This window comes from Microcaecilia unicolor, chromosome 6, assembly GCF_901765095.1.
Source record: "Microcaecilia unicolor chromosome 6, aMicUni1.1, whole genome shotgun sequence".
In the NCBI taxonomy this organism is placed as follows: Eukaryota; Metazoa; Chordata; class Amphibia; order Gymnophiona; family Siphonopidae; genus Microcaecilia; species Microcaecilia unicolor.
Window position 1 is genome coordinate 252593388 of NC_044036.1, and position 20642 is coordinate 252614029.

A 20642-nucleotide genomic window follows, 5' to 3' on the forward strand; every position below is an offset into this window, starting at 1 on the left:
ACCAAATGCAAGCACTTTGGTCATGGGAGGAGCCAGCATTTGTAGTGCACTGGTCCCCCTGACATGCCAAGACACCAACTGGGCACCCTAGGGGGCACTGCAGTGGACTTCAGAAATTGCTCCCAGGTACATAGCTCCCTTACCTTGTGTGCTGAGCCCCCAAAACCCACTACCCACAACTGTACACCTCTACTATAGTCCTTACGGGTGAAGGGGGCACCTAGATGTGGGTACAGTGGGTTTGTGGTGGGTTCTGGAGGGCTCACATTTACCACCACAAGTGTAACAGGTAGGGGGGGATGGGCCTAGGTCCGCCTGCCTGAAGAGCACTGCACCCACTAAAACTGCTCCAGGACCTGCATACTGCTGTGATGGACCTAAGTATAACACTATACTACATTTTCCTCTCAACAGAATGATATAAAAAAAAACAGTATATTATTGGAGTATAATATGGAGGAAAAAAGAGCCTCACAGAGCTCCTAGACAATATATCAGTCTATTGGAGCTAAAACGGATCTTAGTCTGATCCTCTGTTCATCATTGGCTCTAAAAAAAACCTCCAAGAAAGCATATTAATCATTGCTCACTGACAGATTTAAGAAGATAGCTGTAGTGACAAATTTAATAGTTCCATAAAATTGTTGCTTCACAATATATTGGAACTTGGTGCAAAATAAGCACTTATCTTTGACGCTAGAAGACTTCAGACACACTTCTTCAGACGCTCCAAGCCAACGTGGCCAGCGTTTCGTAAAAAAACTGCTTCAGGGCTTAGGTAGCGCTAGTCTTCTGTCAAAAAAAAGATTCAAATTATTCATCACCACGATTGTTAAACAATATTATACTGATTTAAACAAACTCGCCCACTCACATGAAAACCGCTTTAGCGATAGTCTCCTGCACTCTGCAATGAGATTCCTTCAAAATGGCTCCGATTTATAATACATGACGTCAGACGCCATGCAATCGATTGGCCAATCAAAGTAAAGCATTACTTAGAGCTTTAAATGCGTATTACCACTCGCAGCAATTTAAAAGAAATGGCACCATTCAACTCTTGAGTTGAGCCCTGCGGGTTCCAAAGAATGTAATCGATAGATCCATTTCTGCTCAAGTTGTAGCAACAAACGTCGGAGATCTCCTCCTCTCGGAGACTTCCGTACAGTTTGCAAAATAACACATTTTAGATCTTTAAATTCATGAAACTTTTCTTTGCAATGCATGACCAGTGGCGAACCAATCTTTTCAATATGTATCGCACTTCTATGCTTGATTAACCGTGTAGTTAACATCCGAGATGTCTGTCCTACGTAAATCTTATTACACGGACATCTTAAAGTATATATTACGTTCTCAGACGTACATGTTGACAACGACGTTAACTTATAGATCTTATGATCAACTGGATTAACAAAAATAGTGGTTTCATCCATGATATCACACAAACTACAGTTGCCACATTTAAAATGCCCATGTACATTAGATGCCTAAGTAAAATCTTCAATAGGGAGCACTGCTGGGCATAAAGATTCTTTCAAGTTTTTGCCTCTGCTATATGCTACTCGTACATGGGAACCCCTAAAAATGGAATGTGATTGAATTAGGGGCCAATATTTCTTAATACTTTTAACCACTTGAGGTGTACTTGCAGTATATTGCGTCACAAAAGTGAAAACATCTTCATCGACATTCATAGGGGTGACTCTAGCTGTTAGGAGCAATTCTCTGTGGTTGAATTTTGCTCTTCGGTATGCTGTATGTACAACTCGTTTAGGGTATCCCGGTCGAAGTAATCTAGCTGTCAGATCTTTCGACTGACGTCGAAATTCTTGATCATCAGAACAGACCCTACGATATCTTAAAAACTGTGAAAAGGGTAAACTGTTCTTAAGTGTACTGGGACGACAACTGCCGTAGGCTAAAAAAGTATTCCTGTCTGTTATCTTGTGGAAAACTGTGGTCTTGAAATTGTTTCCGGTATTTAGAACTTGAACATCAAGAAATGAAATACTGCTTGGATCTGCATGCATAACAAACTGGATACGTGGATAACATTGATTTAAATCTGCTACGAATTGAGTTAATGTGTTGATGTCTCCATTCCACAATAAAAAGATATCATCGATATATCTTACCCATAAACCGACCTTATCGTATGCACATGAAGTGTAGACATATTTCAATTCAAATGCTCTCATAAATAAATTTGCTACTGAGGGAGCCATCGTGGCTCCCATCGCAACACCTGATATCTGTTGGAAAATAGTGTCTTCAAATTGAAAATAATTCTTTTTCATGGCTAACGTAGCCAGGGATATAATGAAAGAGGTGGTAACTCTACTAGATCTTCTTTTGTCTAAAAAGACTTTTAACACCTCTAATGTTATTTCCTGTGGAATAACAGTATATAATGAAGTGACGTCTAAAGTTGCCATCAAAGATTTCTCTGCAAGGTGACTATTGGCTTCTAATTTCTGTAGAAACTCTGTTGTGTCCTTTATATACGATTCTCCTTCTATGACAAATGGTTGCAAAAAACAGTCGACAAACATAGAAAGTGGCTCTAAAACAGAGCCTCTGCTGGAAATAATTGGTCTTCCTGGCGGATCGACTAACGTCTTGTGGATCTTGGGCAAGATGTAGATTACTGGAATTTTAGGATGAGAGGGGTCGACGGGCGGTCTACCTGACAGCAGTAAATGAAATTGCTATAGTGAATTTATCATCATATACACTGACTGAAGCAGCATGTCGAATGCTGTCTCAGCGCCTATCCTTCGTTCCTACTTGCTTTCATGATCCATTTCAATTGAGAATTGAGCTCGAAAAGTTCTTAAGAATTTTGCAATTGAAGATCCATTTTTCTGATGTAGATGAAGGGCGTGTTGATATCTCTGTGGTGAAACGTAAATCTAAATGGTCTCCCCCTGGACCCATAAATCCGCTTTTAGAATCATTTCGATATTTAATTTTGCAAGACTTTGACAAAATTGCTAAAAATGCAAACAAGTTTAAGAAATTCAATCTAACACTTGAAGAACATAAAGCTCTTATCTCCCTTAGGTCTAGGTCAGAGATAGTTATTAGGAGGGCAGACAAAGGGGGAGCCATTGTGATTTTAGACACAGAAAAGTATAAAACTGAGATCCTCGGACAACTCCACAATCCCATTGACTATGTGGCACTAGCCATAGATCCCACTAGCCAGTTACAACATCATATTTTTTCCTTAACTAGTAAAGCGTATGCGGAAGGTATACTGACTCAAAAGGAATATAATTTTTTGAATACCTCTCATCCTAAAATTCCAGTAATCTACATCTTGCCCAAGATCCACAAGACGTTAGTCGATCCGCCAGGAAGACCAATTATTTCCAGTAGAGGCTCTGTTTTAGAGCCGCTTTCTATGTTATTCCACAGGATGAGGTATTAGAGGTGTTAAAAGTCTTTTTAGACAAAAGAAGATCTAGTAGAGTTACCACCTCTTTCATTATATCCCTGACTACGTTAGCCATGAAAAAGAATTATTTTCAATTTGAAGACACTATTTTCCAACAGATATCAGGTGTTGCGATGGGAGCCACGATGGCTCCCTTAGTAGCAAATTTATTTATGAGAGCATTTGAATTGAAATATGTCTACACTTCATGTGCATACGATAAGGTCGGTTTATGGGTAAGATATATCGATGATATCTTTTTATTGTGGAATGGAGACATCAACACATTAACTCAATTCGTAGCAGATTTAAATCAATGTCATCCACGTATCCAGTTTGTTATGCATGCAGATCCAAGCAGTATTTCATTTCTTGATGTTCAAGTTCTAAATACCAGAAACAATTTCAAGACCACAGTTTTCCACAAGATAACAGACAGGAATACTTTTTTAGCCTACGGCAGTTGTCATCCCAGTACACTTAAGAACAGTTTACCCTTTTCACAGTTTTTAAGATATCGTAGGGTATGTTCTGATGATCAAGAATTTCGACGTCAATCGAAAGATCTGACAGCTAGATTACTTCGACGGGGACGGGGATACCCTAAACGAGTTGTACATACAGCATACCGAAGAGCAAAATTCAACTACAGAGAATTGCTCCTAACACCTAGAGTCACCCCTATGAATGTCGATGAAGATGTTTTCACTTTTGTGACGCAATATACTGCAAGTACACCTCAAGTGGTTAAAAGTATTAAGAAATATTGGCCCCTAATTCAATCACATTCCATTTTTAGGGGTTCCCGTGTACAAGTAGCATATAGCAGAGGCAAAAACTTGAAAGAATCTTTATGCCCAGCAGTGCTCCCTATTGAAGATTTTACTCAGGCATCTAATGTACACGGGCATTTTAAATGTGGCAACTGTAGTTTGTGTGATATCATGGATGAAACCACTATTTTTGTTAATCCAGTTGATCATAAGATCTACAAGTTAACGTCGTTGTCAACATGTACGTCTGAGAACGTAATATATACTTTAAGATGTCCGTGTAATAAGATTTACGTAGGACAGACATCTCGGATGTTAACTACACGGTTAATCAAGCATAGAAGTGCGATACATATTGAAAAGATTGGTTCGCCACTGGTCATGCATTGCAAAGAAAAGCTTCATGAATTTAAAGATCTAAAATGTGTTATTTTGCAAACTGTACGGAAGTCTCCGAGAGGAGGAGATCTCTGACGTTTGTTGCTACAACTTGAGCAGAAATGGATCTATCGATTACATTCTTTGGAACCCGCAGGGCTCAACTCAAGAGTTGAATGGTGCCATTTCTTTTAAATTGCTGTGAGTGGTAATACGCATTTAAAGCTCTAAGTAATGCTTTACTTTGATTGGCCAATCGATTGCATGGCGTCTGACGTCATGTATTATAAATCGGAGCCATTTTGAAGGAATCTCATTGCAGAGTGCAGGAGACTATCGCTAAAGCGGTTTTCATGTGAGTGGGCGAGTTTGTTAAAATCAGTATAATATTGTTTAACAAACGTAGTGATGAATAATTTGAATCTTTTTTTTGACAGAAGACTAGCGCTACCTAAGCCCTGAAGCAGGTTTTTAACGAAACGCTGGCCACGTTGGCTTGGAGCGTCTGAAGAAGTGTGTCTGAAGTCTTCTAGCGTCAAAGATAAGTGCTTATTTTGCACCAAGTTCCAATATATTGTGAAGCAACAATTTTATGGAACTATTAAACTTGTCACTACAGCTATCTTCTTAAATCTGTCAGTGAGCAATGATTAATATGCTTTCTTGGAGGTTTTTTTAGAGCCAATGATGAACAGAGGATCAGACTAAGATCCATTTTAGCTCCAATAGACTGATATATTGTCTAGGAGCTCTGTGAGGCTCTTTTTTCCTCCATATTATACTCCAATAATATACTGATTTTTTATATCATTCTGTTGAGAGGAAAATGTAGTATAGTGTTATTATTTATTGCAAACAAATTTTTCCATACTTTATTGGTTGATTTTCTAATGGACATAAGTATGACATTTGAGGCTGGCATAGAGGCTGGAAAAATATTTTTAAAGTTTTTTCTGAGGGTGGGAGGGGGTTAGTGACCACTGGGGGTGTAAGGGGAGGTGATCTCCGATTCTCTCCGGTGGTCATCTGGTCAGTTCGGGAACCTTTTTGTGGCTTGCCTCCGACACGCTCCCATGAACTTTGGTCGTCCCCGCGACAGAAAGCAGTTGGGGACGCCCAAAATCGGCTTTTGATTATGCCGATTTGGTCGACCCTGTGAGAAGGACGGCCATCTTCCAATTTGTGCCGAAAGATGGGCGTCCTTCTCTTTCAAAAATGAGCCTGCTAGAATACTAATAAAAAATTAATTAATAAGATAGGAAAAAAAGCATATGCCTACAAGAAAACACAGGTAGGTTGGGTATAAAATGTGAAGGGCAACTCTATAAATTTGTTTTTAGTTTTGTACACTGCCCAGATCTGCTAGTCAGCTTGGGCAGTATAGAAAGTGTGAATAAACTATGTATAGTTATACACACTTATGCATGCAAGTGCTGAGGTCACTGGCACTTATGCGCGTATGACCACTATGTGCTATTCTACAAAGGGGACATATTTGTGGTCAAAGCACAGGTGGGGCATGAGAGTGTCTCCAAGTTCCGTGCAGATCAGGAAACACTTAGGGCTAAGTTAGGGATGCAGTATAACCATTATGCTGATGACGTACGATTTCTGATTCCTAGTTGAGTTTTCCTTTGATGACATAAGTACATAAGTACATAAGTAGTGCCATACTGGGAAAGACCAAAGGTCCATCTAGCCCAGCATCCTGTCACCGACAGTGGCCAATCCAGGTCAAGGGCACCTGGCACGCTCCCCAAACGTAAAAACATTCCAGACAAGTTATACCTAAAAATGCGGAATTTTTCCAAGTCCATTTAATAGCGGTCTATGGACTTGTCCTTTAGGAATCTATCTAACCCCTTTTTAAACTCCGTCAAGCTAACCGCCCGTACCACGTTCTCCGGCAATGAATTCCAGAGTCTAATTACACGTTGGGTGAAGAAAAATTTTCTCCGATTCGTTTTAAATTTACCACACTATAGCTTCAACTCATGCCCTCTAGTCCTAGTATTTTTGGATAGCGTGAACAGTCGCTTCACATCCACCCGATCCATTCCACTCATTATTTTATACACTTCTATCATATCTCCCCTCAGCCGTCTCTTCTCCAAGCTGAAAAGCCCTAGCCTTCTCAGCCTCTCTTCGTAGGAAAGTCGTCCCATCCTCACTATCATTTTCGTCGCCCTTCGCTGTACCTTTTCCAATTCTACTATATCTTTTTTGAGATACGGAGACCAGTACTGAACACAATACTCCAGGTGCGGTCGCACCATGGAGCGATACAACGGCATTATAACATCCGCACACCTGGACTCCATACCCTTCCTAATAACACCCAACATTCTATTCGCTTCCTAGCCGCAGCAGCACACTGAGCAGAAGGTTTCAGCGTATCATCGACGACGACACCCAGATCCCTTTCTTGATCCGTAACTCCTAACGCGGAACCTTGCAAGACGTAGCTATAATTCGGGTTCCTCTTACCCACATGCATCACTTTGCACTTGTCAACATTGAACTTCATCTGCCACTTGCACGCCCATTCTCCCAGTCTCGCAAGGTCCTCCTGTAATCGTTCACATTCCTCCTGCGACTTGATGACCCTGAATAATTTTGTGTCATCGGCGAATTTAATTACCTCACTAGTTATTCCCATCTCTAGGTCATTTATAAATACATTAAAAAGCAACGGACCCAGCACAGACCCCTGCGGGACCCCACTAACTACCCTCCTCCACTGAGAATACTGGCCACGCAATCCTACTCTCTGCTTCCTATCTTTCAACCAGTTCTTAATCCATAATAATACCCTACCTCCGATTCCATGACTCTGCAATTTCTTCAGGAGTCTTTTGTGCGGCACTTTGTCAAACGCCTTCTGAAAATCCAGATATACAATATCAACCGGCTCCCCATTGTCCACATGTTTGCTTACCCCCTCAAAAAAATGCATTAGATTGGTGAGGCAAGACTTCCCTTCACTAAATCCGTGCTGACTTTGTCTCATCAGTCCATGTTTTTGTATATGCTCTGCAATTTTATTCTTAATAATAGCCTCCACCATCTTGCCCGGCACCGACGTCAGACTCACCGGTCTATAATTTCCCGGATCTCCTCTGGAACCCTTCTTAAAAATCGGAGTAACATTGGCTACCCTCCAGTCTTCCGGTACTACATTCGATTTTAGGGACAGATTGCATATTTCTAACAGTTTTGTTAAGTTACAGTTGTATCTTTCAAGTATTACTCAGTGGATGGAGGGGAATCGTTTAAAATTAAACCTTTCAAAGACTCAAATATTTCTACTTTCAGGTTCTACAGATTTTTTTTTAATTCTTTATTTATATATTTCTTATTAACAATTCCAAGAACAATCTTGTACAGAAATAAGAAGATTATATTCACAAATCTTATAATGTAAAGAAAAGTAAAATTATAATGATAATAGTTTATAGAGGGGCATAATGGAACAGAAACGCCTATCTCCATGGGCGTTTATCTCCGAGAACGGGTCCGTAAAGGGGCGGACCCAAGCGTATTTTCGAAAAAATTAGACGTCCATGTTTTATTCGCCAAGTTATGAGCTGGGCGTTTTTGCTTTTCAGCGATAATGGACAATGAAATCGCCCAGCTCAAAAACGAATAAATCCAAGGCATTTGTTCGTGGGAGGGGCCAGGAGTCGTAGTGCACTGGTCCCCCTAACATGCCAGGACACCAACCAGGCACCCTAGGGGGCACTTTTACAAAAACAGAACAAAAGGTAAAAGAGCTCCCAGGTGCATAGCACCCTTCCCTTGTGTGTAGAGCCCCCCAAATCCCCCTCAAAACCCACTGCCCACAAGTCTACACCATTACTATAGCCCTAAGGAGTGAAGGGGGGCACCTACATGTGGGTACAGTGGGTTCGGGGGGGGTTGGACGACTAAGCATTAAGCAGCACAATTGTAACAGGTAGGGGGGGGATGGGCCTGGGTCCACCTGCCTGAAGTCCACTGCACCCCTAACAACTGCTCCAGGGACCTGCATACTGCTGCCAGGGAGGTGGGTATGACATTTGAGGGTCAAAATAAAAAGTTGTGAAACATCATTTTTTGAGGTGGGAGGGGGTTTATGACCACTGGGGGAGTCAGGGGAGGTCATCCCCGATTCCCTCCAGTGGTCATCTGGTCATTTAGGGCACTTTTTGGGGCCTTATTCGTGAAAAAACAGGGTCCAGGAAAAGTGCCCTAAATTCTAGCTAAAAACGCATACTTTTGTCCCATTATCTGTGAAATGCGCCCATCTCTGTTCGGCAGATAACCACGCCCCAGTTCCGCCTTCGCCACACCTCTGACACGCCCCCATCAACTTTGTCCGCATCCGCGACGGAGTGCAGTTGAAAACATCCAAAAATCGGCTTTCGATTATACCGCTTTATTCGTTTTTGTGAGATAAACGCCCATCTCCCGATTTAGGTCGGAACTTGGGCGTTTTTCTCGTTCGATTATAAGCTGGATAGTCTTCTAATATTAGTCCACTAAATTGGGAGAAAAACAAGGCATAATACAATACAGTAATACTTATTTGAAATTCTCAATCAGAGACTTAGGAGGGAGGTTTATAGGGTTATATTATTACAACTGAGGTGTTGTTGTTATAACCGTTTCAAAGCTCAGAGATGGAGTGGTTACTTTCTTAGAATCTAAAGGTTCTACAGATGTTGATGTTCCTAATGCATTTAAAATTGATTCACTAGAAAACCCAATTTAAAAAAAGAGATTAGGGATTTGGGAGTCCACCTTGATTCTGCACTTACAATGAAGAATCAGGTTCAGTAAGTAATCCACAAAGTTTTTTGTAAGCTTAGAATAGACGCATGAAGCCCTATGTTACAGATCAAAACTTTTGAAAGATAGTTCAAACCGTGTCTGTCCATTAATGGACTATTGTAATGGTCTTTTTATTGGTATTACAAAATGTACATTGAAGGCACTTTAAGTGACTCAAAATTCTATAGCTAGGGTAATTACTGGTACATCATGTTTTGGTCACATCAAGCTGCAAAGGACTCAAATACAAATTAACCTATGCATCCAGCTTCTCCTATATAAGCACGCAACTATGGAACGCAATTCCAAATGCCGTGAAAACAACGTTTGACCTATCAATCTTCCGGAAATCACTAAAAACTAACTTGTTCAAAAACGCATACCCTAATGATCAAACCTAAATGCCTGAACCCTGCAACACAATGAAACTAATACTCAAACTGAACATAACTTAACTCTTCTTCCTTTCTATTCCCTAATGTCACACATGAACTTTTTCTATGCCACAATATCACTCTGTATTTGTCATACCGGAATTGGCGATCACCTTCATGGTACTATGTAAGCCACGTTGAGCCTGCAAATAGGTGGGAAAATGTGGGCTACAAATGCAATAAATAAATAAATAAATAAATCTGTACTATTCTAAAATCCTTGCACTGGCTCCCCATGAAATGTCATATTGAATTTAAGATTTTGTTATTAGTTTTTAAAGTTTTAAATAATTGTGTTTCTCCACTTATGCTCTGTTTTAACACTTTACCAGCTATCATGTTCCGTGAAATCTTCTCAAAAGAATTTGCTTGATGTTCCATCTCTTCAGCAAATGGAAGAGTTCAGATCCTCTATTTTTATATAATTGCCTCAAAATTATGGAATGCACTACCTGTTGAGCTTCAGCGCACATTATTCAATTTAAGGAAGAACTGAAAACTTATTTTTTTTATCCAGATATATGGATTATTGGAGAAATGAGGCCATTTTTGTTAGGCAGAAGATAGTTCTCATTACATATTTCGCTATTTGTTTGTCTCATGGTACGTTGTTTATAATGTATTATTTCATTATGTATGTAATTCTGTTCCTCGCTTAGAATTTTTATGATAATGCAGGTTATAAAAGAAATTAATTATGATGATTATCATTATTATTAGGTGCAAACTTTTACTCCTACCATTGACCTGGTGTAACTGCTTGTGCCTAAATAGGCACGTCAATGCCGACTAATATTCTATAATGGCACACAGATGCCATTATAGAATTGGAACTCAACACACTGGCATGTCTTTCTCAAGGTGCCCAGTTATAGAATTGCCCCCTAAATATTTTTATGATATTATTTAGCATACACTATCACCAACAGGACCATCTGTTTTTGGTGCTATAATTAGAGCTGATGATTTTCAGAGATTGTTATTCAGAAGTCTTGGATCCCAACGTGGGCCTCCAATCTCCCAGTACCACTGGTGTCCTTTGGTTGCCAGTACCGAACAGTGGTTTCAGAGGTGAAAGCGATGTGCTACCATAGTTACTGGCATTTGAAAGAATAGTTCCAAGGCCTACTTGTGGCAGACAAGACTGGGAGTATAACTGCACGTGGAAGCAACTTCTTGATTCTCAGGCCTACCAGCTGAAGAGAAAAAGGAGAATTGCAGGATTACCTAGGCTCCAGCATTTGAAGAAAACCAGGAAGAACTCATGACCAGAGATGGGCATTTGCTAATGTGCATTCAGTTCACTAGTGTACCTTACAAAATTTAGTATATTGTTAATCAATTTAGCATGCATTAACCTATGAATTAACACGTTAAAAAGTTTTATTAAAATAAATGTGTAAAATGACTAAAAATATGTTAGAAAATTGGGGGAATGAAAAGTCCCATGACACTTGCTACCAGTCAACTGATCATCAAGGTCAATAACAAACAGGATCTATTGAGAGGGGTCATGTCACTGCACTCTCTGCTCATCAGCTGCAACATTATCATAAGGAAGGAGGAGAAGGAAGAAAGGACTTTCTGATGATTCTTCCCTACTCCACACATAGCAAGTGCCAAACTAACACCTGAAGAATCCAGCAATGCAGGGCAATCTTCTTCCACGCAGCTCAACTTACCAATCCATAAGGCCTTTTCAGCTTCAGCACCTATTGTCATGATGTAACCATAGTAACTGGAACTGATGCTGCCTTGGCAATGGCTGCCACCCAGAGTCAAGTGACTCCCTTCTCTCTTTAGAATGATAAGGGGAGGACAGAATAAAGATACCTATAAAAGGTCTGAACTGTTAGGGGGTGGGCAATTCTGGTTTTCAGGATACCCACAAATGAATAGTCATTTGTTGGAAATATTTATCTACGAGTCCTGTTTTGTGGGCAAGAGTCCTTATCAACATATATAGGGAAGACACTCAGACACACTGTAGATCCAATATTTCAGAGTTACATATTTACTGGCTGCCAAGAAAGGTATAACTCCACTACCCATGTATCTGTTGCCACTGTACAGATAGCATTGCACCAAAAATACTTCTAAAAGGCCTGATAATACCCATATAGCCAAGAGGCGGAAGAAGAGCTGAGAATGGACAATGCCAACAAATTATCTGGATAGTGTCCAAATTCATCTGCTATCTGGATAAGCTATAGGACAGTTCTATAAAGGGTACTAAAAGTTAGGTGGGAAAAATCTGTGCTCTAAGATAGTGTTTTACAAGAGCATCTGGGTACCCAGATTCTGTTCCAGAACAGACTACAAGTTGGTATTTGCATACCAACATTTAAGTGCTATCACTTACGCTATGTAAAAGGTAGGTTCAAATGTTTACGCCTAAATGTATTCTATGTTTTGTGTGTAAGTGTGTGACGTGTCCATGGTCCACCTATGTGCATGCCACCCTTGCAGTTTCGTGCAAAGGTGCTACCGGATAGAATAGCACCTAAGAGTAATTACACACCTGTCATTTACCCCCATTTTGAACACTCAAGTTCCATTTGAGTGCAAAGAATTATATAATGAATTGGTGTCTAACTTGTGGCACTCTATGGTGGTTATTTTAGACGCTCTGTTCTTGATTCGGATGTCTGAAAACTGCCATTTAGATGTCTATATTTCAAGGACATCCAAATCCCAATTTTACAAAGGCTGGATATGGATGTCTAACACTGCAGTTCGTTCATATGGCAAGGGAGTGTGTTATGGGCGGGACTAGGGAGGACCTAAAATATGGACAGCCAACTCCGATCATAGAAGGGGAAGGGAAATCCAAGTCCAAAAAGATGGATGTCTGTATTTAGACCTGGTACTTGTCACAACCATGTTCCAGAAAGGTGTTCTGATTGAGTAGCTGTCCACTGAAGGGATTAAGGCTTGACATCTCCTTAATCCCCCAGTGGTTGCTGTCCTCCATCCTCTCCCCCGAATGTGAAACCAGCAAGGGATATGACAGCTTTAGGTATTATGGAGATTCTTAACAGAGTAGCATGCAGGTCTGAAGAGTAGCTTAATGGTTAGTGCAGTGTACTGAGAACCAAGTGATCCAAGCTCAGATCCCATTTTGGCTCTTTTATTTATTTTTTTAAAATTCTGAGTCTTCCAGGGACAGAAAAATACCTATTGTACCTTAATATATAAGACATTTGCAAGCCTGATGGCTACTGAAGGGGTGTACAGTCAGGTACAGTAGGTTTTTTTTAAGCTCCTAGAGGGCTCACAAATTTAAAATCACAAATAGCTGAAGTGGGATTTGAACCTCGGTCCTCTGATTCACAACTCAATGTTCTAACCATCAGGCTATCCCTCTGCTCTGCATGGATGTCTGTGTATCCATTTTGTATGATGCTGCCACACAGATGTCCATTCTTATTTTGCCACATAAATGCCCACGTCCCTTGTTTTTCCCTGTTCATAATTTGGACATTTCAGTTTGTAAAATGGCTACTGATGAGACATCCGTTTGTGACATTCTAACTTGGACATCCTTTCTAAAAGTACTCCTCCACACAGAATTTGGGGGTAAATGTTTAGGCCTGCTGAATAGAAGCAGTAGTACTGATCACATTATATGTATATTCAGCATTACTAAAAATGGGGTCCTTGTACTAAGGTGTGCTAATGATTTAGTGCACACTAATGATTAGCGTGCGCTCAATGTTAAGATGCCCATTATATTCCTATGGGCGTCTTATCACTTAGCGCATGCAAAATCTGTTAGCACACCTTAGTAAAAGGACCCCTATATGTGTAGTAGTGCTATATGTAATCAATGCTAGTACATAACTTAATGCAGTGGCTGCTGCTACTGAATATTGGGCACTGCATATACTGTACACCAAGCTCCATGTGCTGATCTACAAATATTTACATATTTCATCGCCATGCTCATTGAACCTGTTTATGCATTCAACCATCAAAACCTCCAAAGAATGGAACTTTTTATGTGCTTGAAGAGTGATAAAATTATAAAGCATTTTGGAAATAGCACTAGGTATGGTTACAAACACCAAATCACTTCAGAAATAAACTGGACATGTGTTTGGAAATAAAAACTGGTAAAAAGATACTGGTAGGTAGAAAGATATGGCCACAGGCTAGGAAAAACTGCCACTTCAGTGAATCTGTACCGATGACCATATCAGGGTGTCAGGCAGAAACTTTCAATCTAATCTTGTATTCCCCTAGATTACTTATTTATTTATTTTTTTAAATTTATAACTCGCATTATATAGACTTTCTAAGCCAGTTCCAAATAAACATACATGAAGTTAAAACAACTAAAAACATACATTTATTTATTAGGATTTATTTACCGCCTTTTTGAAGGAATTCACTCAAGGCGGTATACAGTAAGAATAGATCAAGCATTAGCAATAGGCAATTACAGCAGTAAAAATATTCAAATAACAATACAATACAAATACAATAGAAAGTATGGCTTGTATAAAGAATAATACTACAATATCAGACCCAAGATATGCCCCTAGGTCCAGTTTAAGAGCTACTAGACAACTGGAAGAAGACAGGGGTCCTTGGTACTACCTGGCAATTAAGTCATTTAGCATGCAAAGATATACACAAAGAACTAGCCCTCATCACAGAACAAGCACACATCCCTGCACGCTTACAGCCTTCTCTAATGTAAGATCTCTGTATCTTTATTCCCAAGATCGAATAGCCCTGTCACGCGCCCAGAAATGTTTATTAAGCATGAGTTGAATTCATTCTCTAAAGTCGTTTGTTCCCTGCCCTCACCTGTTTAATCAGATCTTTGCTGCTCTCTGCACCGCCTCCATTAATCCTCCCTCCCCCTGTTTTGTGGTACCCACCATGATCACAAGTCTTCTTTGAAGATCATTACAGTCCAGAGAAAGCAGAAGTTTCGCAGGTGGAGAGAGTTACTTCATATACAGATACCAGGATTATGACCCTTTCCTGTGACTTCTGATGGTCATCTTCACCCCTTTCTTAATAGGGAGCTCCCTGTAGCCAAGGTCTGCTTTTCTCCTCCTCCACCAGCTCTCTGGCACTTCACAGGCAGAGAAGCCCTTTGCTTAAAACCTTCTGCTCCTTTCATTTTTGTTTTCTTTGTGGCTCTCTTTCTTGTCCCGCCATCTCTTGGCTGCCCTCAAACATTGTTCTGGCAGAAGAAAGAAGAAGGACCGTAGCAAGTTGTTTCCTTCCCCACCTCTCACTCCCTAATTATGAAGCAGGAAGAGCCAATATGAATTTCCTCTGGGTTTTAATATGTCTAACTTTCTTTTTTTGTTTAACCCTGTGGCGGCCTCCTCCAAGTGCTGCTGGAACCGATCCTCCTTGCCAGTGCTCTGCCAAGGGGCACGCCTCTCAGTGCTCTAACATCTGGCTGCTTAAAAAAGAACCTAATTTTTATCACATGAAAGGAAACGAGCTTCCTATACGTACCTCAGCTCTCCTGTACCAAACATTATAACTGCGGCTTCTAATTTTAGGTTAACTGATAATCTGTCTACTTGCGCATTATGCGAAGAGTTCTTAAAACTGTCTCCTGTAGAACAGAAAGGGAAATTGACTCCTCAGCTAAGGAGTAGTAAACTACATGGCCTTAGTATGAAGAAACTAATTACATGCCTGCTGCTTATCTCCCATAAGACAGAAGAAACTGACCCAGAGCACTCTTGTGCTCTCCAGATTTGTACTCTAAGACTACACCAGTTACAATTTGGACTTCTAGTCCAAGGTGTTTATAAACTGTAAACTTAGGTTTTTAATTTCTAGCTAATTAGTATGCACACACATTTAAAATAACATTCCCCATATCATTTTGTGCTGTTTTTGTTTTTGCCTGAAATGACAGGAAGAAAACAACCCAAATTTGTTTCCCATCTACAATCTTTCAAATGAGTGTGTGTTATTTCCCAAGACGACACAACAATGATATTGCTCCTGAAAAAAAAACCCCCTTGACTAAAACAAAAATTCCCATAAATAGAAGAAACTAAACAAAAGTAAAATTATTTTTTTTGGTTGTACATCTCAACTAATTAGGGGTTTTCTGAGGATATAAAATGGTGTTTTGCATCACAGCTGCTACTGATGGGTACCTTTTCCAGGAGAATCAAGCATGTTTGTTTGTGCTACTTAGGAATCATCAGAGTAGAAAGGCATAAAACTGAATAGAGAATACAAAATAAGCCAAAAGGAGGGGTGAGAAAGTACTGGGGGAAGTGGTATTTTTCTGATACAAGGGGTCCTTTTACCAAGCTGCGGCCGCGGCTATTCCTGCCACGTGCCAGGGCCCTTTTTACCACAGCGGATAAAAAGCCCGAAAAAACACATGGCCACGCGGTAAGCTTGCACTTACCACGTGGCCATGCGGGGGCAGAGCACTTACCGCCACCCACTGAGGTGGTGATAAGGGCTCCCAACCTACCATGGCGTTAACTGGACAACACTGATTACTGCCGGGTAACTTCCTGAAGTATATATTTTTTTTTAAATTGAGCAGCACTGGAAATGGTGCATCTGGCATGTTTTTAATCAGTGTTTGCATACAAAAATCGGTGGTCTAGGAACTGTCCTCTCTTAAAACAGCTGTAGTCTGCATGAAGTTTAACAATGTGCACCACTTCTACCATATATATATATATATATATATAATGTCAGTGGGATATTTTTCAATATGAGAGTACAGACATTGTCTCTTTCAGGCAGCAGGTGCTAAGCCAGCATCATACCACGCAGCAGTAGGTAACAGCACAAATTACATAGTATTAAATTCAACATATATTAACAATAGCCATTACATGAATATAATTCATAAAATCCAGACTGCTTGTCATAAATAAAACCAATCTAAGACCTCTTTCTCTTTAAGACTAAAGGCCTTTGTTATCAATGCCTCCAATCTTCTCTCCCCACCCCTCCCCCTTCCTATTCCCCTATCCAGCTTCCCCCCATTTTAATTCACATCGTTTGTACTGAAAAATCACAAAATATTGTACCAAAACGTTATGAGAATAACAACAAAAGGTAGGTGACAAACAAAATAAACCCCACCCACCTCCCCATGAAAACAATAACAAATAAAAATTTCCAGAGTCTATGCCGTTTTATATGGGTGATTTGTGGAATGCCTAATCAATGGGGTCCTTTTACTAAGATGCGCTGAAAATGGCCTGTGCTGTTGTAGGCATGTGTATTGGATGCGCAGGTCCATTTTTCAGCACACCTGCAAAAAAAGCCTTTTTTGGGGTAAAAAATGGACGTGCGGCAAAATAAAAATTGGCGCGCTTTCATTAAGGGCCTGAGACCTTACCAAAACCCACTGACTGAATGGTAAGGTCTCATGTGTTAAGCAGGCGGTAATTGACAGCGCACATACACTGCTGATTACTGCCTGGTTAGCGCCACGTTTATTGGACGTGCGTAAAAAATGGAATTACCACCTGGGGCTCGCGGTAGTTCCAGATTGACGAGCATTGGACGCATGTAGGCGCCTATGTGCCTTAGTAAAAGAACCCCAAATATCGTAATGAGAATTATGACCCGCATCTTATAAAGTAAAAAAAGACAAAAGGAGATTGAACTCCACACGCTAGACAAACCAAAAATAGCCAGAAATTCCGCTCAACCGCTTTTTAGTCTTAGTCTTATTATTACAAAAAAAAAAAAATCATCAAGATCTCCATGTCCACCTGCTAAAGTGAATTAAAAACCCGACTTTGGGATCTAGGTGATAAAAAAACGTATAATTTCTAAAACATTTATTGCACTTTAAGGATAGCTTAACCCCATTTCTTTGCATGAGCATTAAATTATGAAATGTATTATGCCAATTCCAAAATGAAGGTGGATCCACTGTTATCCACAGTCCTAAAATGACTTTTTTGTCAATTACCCCTGCCTTTCTAATAAGCTGACAACTTCTCTTGCCTTGCAATGCAAAAACCTCAAAACAATCCAAAAGAAAACTTGAAGGGGAAATTGGTATGGAAGAGTGCAGTAATTGCTTCAAATATATAACTATAGAACTCCAAAAGTGTTGAACTCTCTGGCATGTCCAAAGAGCATGATAGAATGAGTTAGTCTCCTGTTTACATTTCTGGCAAAGAGGTGAATCTACTTTCCCCATTTTAAAGACCTGTTCTTGGGTAAGATAGGCCTGATGTAAAACTCAGAATTGACATTCTCCCAATTCTGCATTTATCACTAAGGGCACTGTTTACTAAACAGTGTTACAGGCGCTTTAACATTTTTAACGTATGTTAGCCATGTACACGCGTTAACCATGTATGTGCCTACAATATTCCTACAGGTGCCTATATGGTTAGTGCACACACTAAGTGTAGGCACGCTAAAAACACTAACGCATCTTAGTAAACAGGGTCCTAAATCTGAATTTTTCTAAGTTTGAGATTGTGAAGAACGCAGCCAGTCTATTCAAATCTACACACCATCTATTTATCAAATCTACTGTGCTTCTTCCTGAAGAAATGTCCACTAGTCTGTGCAATTCAAATACCGATAGGTGTTCCTCTCTTGCTCCCACCAAAACCTTCCTAAACTTACTGCTATGTTTAGGATTCAAAGCCTCCAAATATAGGGAAACGGGACATAATGAGACTGCTGATAACATGCAAAAAGATCTCTCAGATGAGTCAGAGTGCCATCACTTAAATTCGCCAGACTTTTCATTTTACCGTCCTCCCCAAGCACATGTTCCAAATGGGCAATGTCATGATTTTCCCAGGCTAGAAAAGTCCTATTACCTATTCCTGAAGATTTCCAAGTTTCAAGTTTCTTTATTACTTGATATACCGCTAAAGGGCAACTACCATTCTGGTTTTCCTGAATGTGGCCAATGGCAGCACGAGGTGTAGGACCGTTAAGAAGGTGTTGTGTGGCAGAACAAAGTTCTTGAGTAGGAACATAAGGCGGTAAGTATTGGGAGAAAATGGGAGGTAGACCGGTAGTCAGAGTTTTGTGAATCAGAGTTACGATTTTGTAATGAATGCATGTTTGTACCAGTAGCTAGTGTTCCTGGCGTAAGAGGGGTGTGACGTGATCATATTTTCACTCTCCTAAAATCAATTTAACTGCAGTGTTCTGAACTAGTTGTAATCAATGCAATTCCCTTTGCCAAATACCATTGAATAGTGCGTTGCAGTAAGTCAATGCTAGTTATAACAATTGCATGCGTCAGGATGCAAAGTTCATCTGTTTCCATAAATGGACGAAGTGATCTTATTCGGCAGAGCCAAAAAGATTTAGAGATCACAGATGAGATATGTGTTGAAAAAGTCAGATTTGCATCAATTGTGACCCCCCCAAATCTTAAGGGAGTCTAGAATAGAAATGGAGCTACCAAGAAGGATTAGTCAGATGGATGGGAGATGATCCCAGAGAAAGATAATCGCTTCTGTCTTATTAAGGTTTATCTTCCTTCTATTGGACTCAATCCAAGACAGAATCTGTTCTAGTTTGGGTAGTAATACGGTCTGTGTTGACAAGTCTGTAGGACTGAATGGTGCAAGAACTTGGATGTCGTCAGAGTTGATGAAGGGAGTGAAACCAAGATCTGTGATAAGAACTGAAAATGGTGCCAGAAATATATTGAACAGTAAGGGTGCTAGTAAAGACCCTTGTGGAAGTCCACAAGGCACAGGGAAATAATTTGAAAAGGGGTCGCACCAACGGACACGGTAGGAAGTTACTAAGCTAGGATTGGAACCATTGCCATGCCGAACCGGTGACACCAACTTGGTGTAGTATTTCCAGAAATAGAGCACGATCCAGTAGAACAAACCATTATCTTGAATGGGTAACAATCAGAAGTCTGGGAAGAAATCCTCCAATATCTAGTTAATTCACTCCAAAGAACCCTTATCAGACAGAGTAAAATACTATGCCACAAGTGCAGAGGGATTGTATTCAATGGCACTTGCAACAAATAACATATGTACCAGAGGCCAAACTAATCCTTCTCAAACTGCAATGGTGTGTAATCCTAACGTTCCAAACTCCAATCTCCCAGATGACGAAGCAGGCATGCCTGGTTGTATTTTTAAAAAATCTGGTAAGCCCATCCCACCTTTTTGCCAAGAACCCAAAAGCACTCACAAGGGTGTTTTTGGTTTTGTGCTACCCCAACAAAATGTTAATAATTTGTGTAATTGATGTATATCTTTTTTTCAGCAATTTCAAAAGTAACATTTGAAGTGTATAAAGCTATCTCGGGAACTCCGTCATCAGGAATAATTTAATTCTACCATGCAGGCTAAGAGGAAGATGCCTCAATCCAGACAATGTTTTGGATATAGACTTGGAAGATTAGTTATTAGAAGATTAGCCATATATTTCCAAGACAAGGTTAATAAGCTTAGACTTGGTCTCTCCTCTACCACTGTCAAAGATTTCGATTCACTAGCAACCCTATCAAACATATAAACGGCGAGCGACCGTACTCACTCGCAAATGCGCAGTAGAGACTTCCCTCTCTGCCCCGCCCCCGCGTCAATACATGAAGACAGGGGCGGGACAGAGAGGGAAGTCTCTACTGGCATGCTGCAGACGTCGGAACCGCTCCCCCTCCCCCCTCCCCGGAGTTGCCGCCACCGCCCCTCCATCTGGCCGAACACTGTGAACTTACATCACCACGCAGCAGCAGGCACATCAGCAAAGCTGCCGTCGGGCTTCCTTCTCTGCCTTTGTCCCGCCCTCGCCGACGTTACGTCACACGAGGGCGGGACACAGGCAGAGAAG

The 20642-nt window shown here is 40.5% G+C and overlaps 1 protein-coding gene across 1 annotated transcript in view; it reads right to left on the reverse strand.

Moving 5' to 3' along the window:
* AKNA (AT-hook transcription factor) overlaps window positions 1–14923 on the reverse strand; it is a 127572-nt gene extending 112649 nt beyond the window's left edge. The window contains 1 exon segment of the mRNA XM_030207293.1: window positions 14729–14923. The gene's annotated coding sequence lies outside the window, so the exon portion shown is untranslated.
* Between the last annotated feature and the right edge of the window lie 5719 nt (window positions 14924–20642).